Source organism: Octodon degus, unplaced genomic scaffold (assembly GCF_000260255.1).
Source record: "Octodon degus isolate 3935 unplaced genomic scaffold, OctDeg1.0 scaffold00020, whole genome shotgun sequence".
NCBI lineage: Eukaryota > Metazoa > Chordata > Mammalia > Rodentia > Octodontidae > Octodon > Octodon degus.
The window spans coordinates 13216297-13226872 of NW_004524596.1; the positions used below are offsets into that span (position 1 = coordinate 13216297).

At 48.4% G+C, this 10576-nt stretch overlaps 1 pseudogene; it reads left to right on the plus strand.

The window, feature by feature from the left end:
• The first annotated feature begins 9257 nt into the window (after positions 1 to 9257).
• The window catches only part of LOC101559766, a 70350-nt pseudogene continuing 69031 nt past the window's right edge, over positions 9258 to 10576 (plus strand).

Genomic DNA, 10576 nt, shown 5'->3' on the forward strand with positions numbered 1-10576 from the left:
GGATTGAACTCAGGCCTTTGCGCTGGCCAGGCAAGCACTTATTCTACTGAGCCATCTCCCTGGCCCTTCCCACTCCTTCTATATAATTTATAGGTTTGTATTTTTTTATGTATTTGGTACAGGGTCTCACTCTGCACATTAGACTCGCAGTGATCCTCCTGTTTTCAGTCTCCCCAGTGCTAGGATTACACGCATGCTCTACTACTTCTGGTCTCCTTTGCCCGCTCAGCGCGCCCAGAGGGCAGGGCCAGCACATCATGTGGTGACTGTGCTTGCCAGACAGGTGCTTGGGCCACTAAGCTATCTCACTAGCCCTTAATTTATAGTTTTCATTCGTCAATATTTGATGTTTACATCATCACACAGCACATGTAAACAAAGTAGAGTGTTGTGGTTACTGTACTTAACTGTGTTACTTTTTGTTTAACTTAAAGTTAATAACTGCCTTATTTTCCATTAGTGACTTCTTTAAATTTCCTCCTTTGCAGTCACCTTTGGGCAAAAACATTGTGCTTATGCCCTAATTTCTCTTTGCAGAGGCCAAATTTAGCTAGTGTTCTTGGTCTTCAGCTCCTGAATGCCGTTCACCTTCTGACTCGCTGGAGAGAGAGTCTAGCCTAGATGCAGGACTCATTTTCCAAGACTAGCTTTATTTTCTCCAAGTGGGTCACAGTTTGATCAGAAGTTTCATCTGCATTTTGACGCCAAGTTGTAGTCAGGCCTGGTGTCCTGTATCTGTAGTCCTGGCTATCAAGAGGCTGGGGTAGGAGAACTGTTTGAGCCCAGGAGTTCAGGATAAGCCTGGACAACACAGGGAGACCCTACCTCCCAAAAAACAAATAAACAAATTATTATTATTATTTTGTAGCTGGCTCAGCCCACCCTGGGGGCAGGGCTGGCACAGCACGTGGTGCCAGGTTTTGAACCGTGGGCCTTGCACGGTTGTCTAAGCAGGCACTTTAGACCACTGAGCTATCTCACCAGCCTGAAATAAGTAAATTAACAAAAGGAGAGCTGAAGAGAGCTCTCTTCTCTTCTGAAGTAGGCTGGCCTCTCCCAGTGCTGATGACTCCACTATAATTAGCATTATCTCTGGGCTGCCTGCTTTTGAAGGGGGTTTGCTCCTGTGAGCTTCTGGGTAATAAATGGTCTTGGCCTACCAAGCCTCCAGTCCGGCCCTCCCTCCCTCCCTCCCTCCTTCCCTCCCTCCCTTTCCTCTTTTCTCCCTTCTTTCCTCTGCTTCTCTCCTCCCCTCTCCCTCCCCTCCTCTCCCCTCCCCCTCCTCTTCTCTCCCCTATCTTTCTCCATACACACTATTGTGCTAGCTCCTGTACCTTTTCTTATGGAGTTTGTTCCCGTCCGTAACGGTGCACTTGTGGAAGTAGTCACTCATTCTACCCTATAAAATGCAGAGGCCACCAAGCATGGTGGCGCATGCCTCCAATCCCAGTGTTTTCTTGAAGGTAGGGGCAGAATGAGCGGTTTAGGCTCTGCCTAAGCAAATTAACAAGACCCTATCTCAAAATAAAAACAACAAACAAACAAACAAACAAAACAGTAAAGAAATGGGCTAGTGCTGTAGCTGAGTACAAGGCCTTGGGTTCAATCTGTAGTGCTGCAAATAAAATAAAACTTCTCAAGGCTCCAAGTCCCTTACGGAACTCAGAGACTCCCAAATCTAACAGAAAGACAGAGGCACCCACCGCTGTAGAAACACCCCAGCCTTTCCCTCAGGTTCAGCCCCAGCTTTCTGTTCTGTTTCTCTTCTTACCTCTCAACACAGAACAAAGAAAGGGGTTTTGTGGGGGCAGACACATCCCGTTTCCATGTTCCTAGTTTACAGAATTTATTTTTAGCCAGAACTACATTTAGAAATATATGCGCAACGACACCAGTAATAATAGGAGGAAGAGAAGAAGGCGGGTGTGTGGACTCGTCTTCCTGAGGATGCGTGGCTCATGCTAATATTCAAAATGCTCTCGAGTTCTCTGAGCACACACTGCCTGTCCTCTGGGGGAGGTGACAGCAAGAGGGACAAGTGACAATGAGAAAGAAAACTGACCCAGGATTAAAAATGAATTGAGCTTGACTTTCCCCGTTAGATCATTGTAGGCAGGTGGCTGTGACTTTTAATGTTATTTGCTATTTAACTACTTTTGGAGGAGACTTAAACTCTATTATTCACCCACGAGGCCATTTATGAACTCTCATTTCAGCCTTAATTCTACCTCATCCCACGGAGAATTACAGGGCAGGAAAAACTCTACCAATCATCTGTTGTAGGAAAGAACCACACCCAAAGCCAACCAAAGCAACAGGGATCCCCAACACGTTTAAGAAAGACTTCTAATTTAAGGCAGGCCACAAGCAGTCTCCCTTGGGAGCAAATTCGGTTGTTGCGCTTTTCCGCTCTGTCAGCCTCTGCCGTTTCCTCTTCCTTCCTCCCTGCAGCTGGACAGACAGAAAGGCCCTCCTCCTCCTCCTCCTCCTCCTCCTCCTCCTCCCCCCACCCCGAGGCTCCACCAGCTTCGGCCTCAGCCTTGACATCCTGCTTGGGGTCTTGTAGCCAGGTACTACTGCAGACCACAGCTCTGGGAGCCCAGCGGAAAGACAGTGAGCAGCCAGGCCCTGCCCCCACCCCACACAGGCGCATACAGGATCGGGAAGGAGCTACCCTCACTCCAGAGGCTGGCCTCCCAAGGGCGCTTGATCTGGTCAAGGCCCAGCCCCCAGGGAGAAGAAAGCTGGAGCAAGAAGGGACAAAAGGTGTCCCATTTGGGGGGTGTTCTAGGGCAGGAGGAGCCTCCGGACAGCAGCAACTGCAGGAAATGGGGGGGGGGGGAACGTTTCTGATATAGTGCCTGGATGAGTTCTTGTGCTCGAAAACTGAAAAATGAATTTTAGGAACAACAGAGGTTAAGCGCAGAATGTATTTACTGGGGGGAAAGAAAGCTTCTGTCCAAGAGAGGGACAGAAGGGGACCAGAGCAAGTTGCCCCTTATTTTTATATAGTAAAACCATGTGGTGAAGTGGGTCTAAGGTGGAGAACATGGGAACTCTCTCGGGTTGGCATGAGGTGGGACAAAACTATGGTCAACCAATGACAGTAGAAGTACCATTGCTCAGGTAAAATCCATTAAATCCAGGACCAAATAAATAAATAAATAGCCCTTTTGGCTCTCTGAGCAGCACCATGGTGGTAGGCAAAACAAGTACCTTACAAAAGGCAGCAAAAAAGGAGCCAAGAAGAAAGTGGTTGATCCATTTTCTAAAAAAGACTGGCATGATGTGAAGGCACCAGCTATGTTCAACATAAGAAATATTGGAAAAACACTCGTCACCCAAGGAACCAAAATTGCATCTGATGGGCTCAAACGTCATGTGTTTGAAGTGAGCCTTGCTGACCTGCAGAATGATGAAGTTGCCTTTGGAAAATTCAAGCTAATTACTGAAGATGTTCAGGGCAAAAATTGCCAGACTAACTTCCATGGCATGGACCTCACCCGGGACAATGTGCTCCATGGTCAAAAAATGGCAGACCATGATCGAAGCTCATGTTGATGTCAAGACTACTGATGGTTATTTGCTTCGACTGTTCTGTGTTGGCTTTACTAAAAAACTCAACGATCAGATACAGAAGACCTCTTACGCTCAGCACCAGCAGGTCCGCCAGGTCCGGAAGAAGATGATGGAAATCATGACCCGGGAGGTGCAGACAAATGACTTGAAGGAAGGGGTCAATAAACTAATTCCAGACAGCATTGGCAAAGACATAGAAAAGGCTTGCCAGTCTATCTACCTTCTTCATGATGTCTGCGTCAGAAAACTAAAAATGCTGAAGAAGCCCAATTTTGAATTGGGACAACTCATGGAGCTTCATGGTGAAGGCAGCAGCTCTGGAAAGGCTACTGGGGATGAGACTGGACCTAAGTTGAACGAGCTGATGGATATGAACCATCCAGTGCAAGAGTCCGTTTAAGATCCAGATTTTTTTTTTTTTAAGTATCTCGTATTTATTTATTTGTGTGTGTGTGTGTGTGTGTGTGTGTGTGTGGCCAGCTCAGTCCACCAGGGGGCGGGCTGGCTGGCATGTGGTGCTGGGGGATTGAACCGTGGTCGCTGGGCTTTGCTAAGCTTGTTTTAAGTAGGTGCTTTAGACCACTGAGCCATCTCACCAGCCCAAGATCCAGATTTTTAATAGTGATAAAGTCCTATTTGTGAATAAATAAGTAAATAAATAAATAAATCCAGGACCAAATGAGGAAGCCAGTCACATAGCAAGTGGGTATGAGTACAGGATAGGGTCTCTTCCCGTGGGGGGTTAGGTTAGTGACTTTTTTCAGCTCCTTCAGGGTGATTAATATCTATTTAGAACAGCAATCCCTGATGCCCAGCCCTAGGGAAGTTTGTGGCAGTGTTTGTTTACTCTTCCATCTTGCAGTCTGGCCCAGAGCAGGACCTTCTGTCTCTCTGACAGTTGCGAGGTATCCTGTCTTCCGTGCTGTCTCCTGGAAGGCTTGGGCCTGTCTGACTGCCTATAATATTTCTATCTAATTTAGCTGCCTGCGACACCTCCAGACATGCCAGACACTCACACTGTATATTGCCAATGCCTGTGAGGACAGTGTTTGCTCTTTGCTCGTTTGTTAGGAAAAGAGACAGGCTATCAGGGTCCGGAGCGCTCAGGTTTGGGAAGAAAGTGGGGCCACCCACCGCTCATGGGCATTGTAGACGCTGCCGTCCTCATCCTGCCAGTCTCTCAGAGCACTTACTACATGTTTGAGGTCAGTGACCACCACCTTGATTTCCAGCTTAGAGCCTGCAGTCTAGAGCCTTTTCCAGACTCCAGACTTTCATATGCAGCTACTCACTAGTTCCCTAATCCTGTGTGTATGTGTGTGTGTGTGTGTGTGTGTGTGTGTGTGTGTTGCAGAACTGGGGATTGAACTCAGGTCCCTGCGCTTGCCAGGGAAGCGCTTATTCCATTGAGCCATCTCCCTGGGCCCCCTTGTGTGTGTTTTAATGTTTAAATTTATATTTTTTTTGGCTGGGCGTGGTGGCCCACACCTGTAATCCCAGCACTCAGGAGGCTGAGGCAGGAGGATGATTGTGAGTTGGAGAGCTGTCAGGGCTACAAAACGAGCTCAAGGCCAGCCTGAATTGCACAGTGAGATCTTGGTTCAAAAACAAACAAACAAAAATCTTTTTGGAATGGACAACAGCTCTATTGTTCAGGAACAGTCCACTCTGTACTCACAGGATGTTGCTGCATCTCCTCCTCCTTGGACAGCTCTGGATGATCTCCTTCCTAGCCTGTACGTGCTCCTCATGGCTCTCACGTGCTTTCTCGGTCTTTGACCTTCGAGCCCCAGCCTTGTCCTCTAGGAGCTTCTCATTGTTATGATTAACCAATCTTTCACTATTAAACTTAAATGGCCAATTGGGAGAAACAGTTCTGAGATGGTCTTCACCACTAATTAAGACTGCCGTAGCAGATGTTAGAGATAATACTCCTTTAGCCTTCTGAGATTGGGCAGATTGGTGACATTTCCAGCTCCACAGCCATGTTGTCCACTGCTGTGATGACACCCACAGCAACTGTCTATCTCATATTATGAACAGTATAACAACCTTAGAGGTGGACAGTCAGGGAAGCTCTCAATACACACGGGCTTGGCTGGAACCACGCCAACAAAGGCAGCATCTCCAGATTTCAAAAATTTGGGCCCAGCTTCCAGCTTCTTAGTAGTGATCAATCTTTTCTTTCAGCTTAGCAAACTTGCAAGCAATGTGAGGTGTGTGACAATCCAGGACAGGGGCACAGCCTGTACTGATCTGGTTGGGATGGTTTAAGGCAATCACCTGAGCAGCGATACCAGCTGCTTCTGTTGGTGGCTCATGTTTGCCGTCACCAGCAGCATTGCCATAGGTATATCTTTGACAGATGCATTCTTGACATCAAGGCCCACATTGTCCCCAGGAAGAGCCTCAATCAAAGCTTCATGGTGAATTTCAACAGACTTTACTTTGGCTGTGACATTGACTGGACCGAAGGTGACCACCATGCCGAGTTTGAGAACACCAGTGTCTTCTTGGCCCACAGGGATGGTACCAATCCCACCAATTTTGTAGACATCCTGGAGGGCAGCCACCAAGGTTTGTCATTTAGGCAAGTGGTGAAAGGATACAACCCAAAGCTTTAAGCAGTGTGGTTCTACTGGCATTGCCATCTTTACAAGTGACCTTCTATCCCTTGAACCAAGACATATTAGCCCTTGGCTCCAGCATGTTGTCACCATTTCAACCAGAAATTGGAACAAAAGCTACTGTGTCAGGGTTATAGCCGATTTTCTTAATGGGGTACTGAGTTCCTTAACAATTTCCTCATATCTCTCTGGCTGTGGGGTGGCTCTGTGGAATCTTTTTTGTGAATGCCAATAATTAGTTGTTTCACACCCAGTGTGTAAGCCAGAAGGGCACACTCACGGGTGTGCCCATTGTTGGAGATACCAGCTTCAAATTCACCAAGTCAGCAGCAACAATCAGGACAGCACAGTCAGCCTAAGATGTGCCTATAGTCATGTTTTTGATAGTCTCTGTGTCCAGGGCTATCTGTGAGTCACGTGATACTTGTTGGTCTCAAATTTCCACAGGGAGATTTCAAGGATGCTACTATACTGCCTCTTGGCTTTGAGTTTATCTAAGACCCAGACTGTCTTGGTTATTTTTCTCTCACTGCTGAGACAAAATACGCAACACCCCAAGTTAGGGATGGAATGGTTTAGCTCACATTTGTGGAAGTTTTCGTGTGCCATCAGCCAGCTCCAAGGCAGGGTAACAGGTGAAGGGCAACAGCTGAAGGCTGGGGAAGACTGCAAAAGCTGCAAGAGGAAAAGTGGGCAGGGAGAGCAAGCAGCTTCTCCCTTAAATTGCAAGCAGGCTACTGTGCCCTAGGGCAGGTGCAGCACTCACACCATCTAGTCTAGTCTCCCGCCCTCCCCTGCCACAGGATGAGGATGGTTTCAAAGTGAGGACCAGGGCTCCCTGCTGAGTTGAACTTGCAAACTTCACAAGTTGACACAATGCATCGACCATCTCCCAGGCACACTAGAACAAACCCTTTCCCATCCAGCAGCCTTGTAGATCAAATGGCCAGTAGTGATGGAGCTGGCAGAAGCCATGTGATGACAACCATATTAATGGAGGTTTTTCCTTCCTCACGTTGGCTTCGATTTAGTTGCAGTTTTCACTGTACACCTGTGTTCTCCTGGCAAACCCATTGCGATTTTAAAAGGTCTTCTCTCTCTCTCTCTCTCTCTCTCTCTCTCTCTCTCTCTCTCTCTCTCAATGTATTTAGTACGGGGTCTACAGGGTCTCACTACACAGATCAGATTCATAGTGATCCTCCTGTTTTCAGCCTCCCAAGCACTGGGATTACAGGTGCGTGCTACCATGCCCGGTATCAATCCCCACGTCAGTACCCCCACAGCACGCCAGGGATCGAACCCCGAATCCCATCCCTACATCTGCCTAAGGAGATGCTTTAATCCGCTGAACTATCTGGCTGGCCTTCCCATTTCTCTTGCTTGCACTTGGGCTGGTATACATGCGCCATAAGTGCCCCAGCACTGAGCTACATCTCTAGCCCTTTAAATTTTTTTTTTCTTGAAACTGATTCCCACTAAATTGCCCAAGCTACCCTTAGACTCAATCCTCCTGCCTCAGCCTCCAGCATCCTATGTAGCTGGATTACAAGGAAGCACCACCATACCCTGCTCCTATCTTTTTATTCCCCAAAGGGAGTTATTTTTGACTCTTCCTTTTCACCCAGTGGGCCTGGCCTTGCTCTCCAAGTGCAGTTTCGTCAGCCTCTGATTGCTAACTCTCTCCCTTCCTTGGAATTTTTCCGCTTAGTCTCAGCTCTGGTAACCGTGACCTCTCACTGGAATTTGCACTGCAGCCACGGCCACCTCCATTAATATGAGCCACACATGCCCTTTGCCAGTCCTTAATACAACTGATTTCATCGCTGTTTGTGTGAAATCCTGTCTGGTGGTGCCCATTGCCCTGAGTATGAAGTGCAGAATTTTTTTTTTTTTAATCAATGTTTTTTTTTAAAATTTGTTTATTTATTTTTTTTGTGTGTGTGTGTGGCCAGCTCAGCCCACCAGGGGGCGCGGCTGGCTGGCATGTGGTGCTGGGGGATTGAACCGCGGTCTCTGTGCTTTGCTTAGTTTAGCTTGTTCTAAATAGGTGCTTTAGACCACTGAGCCATCTCACCAGCCCGAAGTGCAGAATTTATTAACACAACTTAAAGGCTCCTGACCTATCTGTTCATCTTCTTCTTTGGCCTCTTCCTGTCTCCTCTGTGGCCTTGTCTAGCCATGCTCAATGTCTCCTAGGTCCCTGAAGAAGTCTTGCTTGCTTTGGACTTTGTGGGCACTCACTCTCTCTACCTGAGTATTTTCCACTCACCTTTAGGGTTCCACTGATGATCACCTTCCCCAGGAACCCCTCCCTGGGAAGAAGCCCCTCCCCCTGCACCCCCAGCTCAAGTCTCACCTAACTCCCCGCTGGTCTCCCACGTCTGTCTCTCTGCCTGGGTTGTGGACACTTTGAGATAGAAACCAGATCTGGAAAAATGAAAAGAAAAAAGAAAAGAAAAGAAAGAAACCAGATCTGCTCTACCGAGGAGCACCTCTGGGACCAAGGAGACCGTGGGCAGGCTTGACTGACTGGGTAAGACCTCTAGATGACTGCCTCATTAACTGTAAGACAGCCACACTTCCTCCTAAACTATGACAACTAATCACACAAAGCCCTTGGCACTGAACTTGATACTTGCTGGTGCACAATATTGCTGGATGAAGGAAGCCCAGGGAGAGAAGCTCCAAATAGGCTTATGGGCTTATGATCAGTCACGAGAGAGGCCCATGTGGGTCACTCTGGCCCTGGCCACAGGGCGGAGAAAAGGCGGAGCTGTGGCGTGGAGGTCAGGGCCCTGGACTAGTGAGGAACTGCTAATTTTTTTTTAAATATTTATTTTTATTTATTACATTTATTTATTGTGTGTGTGTTTGTGTGTGGCCAGCTCAGCCCACCAGGGGGCGGGGCTGGCTGGCATGTGGTGCTGGGGGTTTGAACCGCAGTCGCTGTGCTTTGCTAAGCTTGTTCTAAGTAGGTGCTTTAGACCACTGAGCCATCTCTCCAGCCCAGGAACTGCTAATTTGGATAGGAGACAGGTGACAATTGGGCTGATGAAAAGCAAGAAAAAGGCAACCGAAGGAGTCTCGGTAAGCCTGGGAGGTGACATCCGGCTGTGATGGGCACTTCCTGCAGGCTCAGGCTGCAGTGAAGGACCAGCTTGCCAAGTGTACTGAGCTGGTAGTGGGCATCAGGAAGCACATTCGTGCCTCACTCTCGCACTTTGGGTTTTTTTTTGTTTGTTTGTTTTGTTTTTTGCAGAACCCGGGATTGAACTCAGGCCCTTGCCAGGGAAGCGCTTATTCCACTGAGCTATCTCCCCGGCCCTCTCTTGCGCTTTGTAAACACCCTTGCCTGGTGGTTTCCAGGGTTCAGACGTAGGCTCAGAACTGGGCCCTGGCGCTGAGACCACCACGCCAGGTCGCCGCCTAGAACTGGGCCCTGGAACATGCTCTGCCCGGGATTCTGCCGTGGGAAAGCTGAACATCTTCCTCTCAGGTGAAGGCAGACAGACAGTGCAGGGAGGAAGCCCCACACCTCACTAGCAGGTGGGTACAGGCTGAACATCCCTGTCCCCAGAAGCCAGGGTCTGAAGGCCCCCAAATTGCAAACTAAGCATTGATGTGATGCCACAGTGGAAAATTCTACCCCTGACTTCAGGTGACACGTCACAGTCAAAACACAAGGATACTAAAAATATTGTACACAGTAACCTTTGGGCCATGCTTACATAAAACAAATGAATTTGTGTGTAGCCTGGAGTCTCCTTTGCACACTCCATCATTATGCATGTGCAAGTATTATGCAATCCAGGAGGATAAGCTGAGACCTAAAACACCTCTGGACTCAAGCATTTTGCATAAAGCATCTTCAGTCCTACTAGGCCTAGCTCCAGGCTCTCCCCAGGCTGTCCTTGGGCGAATATAATTGAGGTGGTGGGTGGAGGAGGGTGGGTGCTGTTCTCTTACCTGCCCTGGTGGAGTCTGGCTTAGTGCAGGGCTGGAGCACCCAGACCCAAGTGGCAGGAAGCAGGCAAAGCAGGCAGGAAAAAATAGGAGACTGAGGTGGATTCCCACCCTGCTCAGAATCCCAGCCTGACTTCCCAGCCCCTCCTGGAGGAGACCAACAGCCGGCAGGGAAGTGGGAGGTCCTCTGGGAGGTGCTGGATGGAGAAACTCCTTCTCTAGTGGCAGGGATGGAGGGATGGGGGAGGAATAGCTCAGAGAGGGCAGCTTAGTGCTAAAGGCCACTCTCACTCCAACAAATTAAAGATTTTTTTTAAGATGAAAGATGAATCTTGGGGCTGGGGAGATAATTCAGTAGAATAAGTGCTTGCCTGGCAAGCGCAAGACCCTGAGTTCAATCCTTGGTT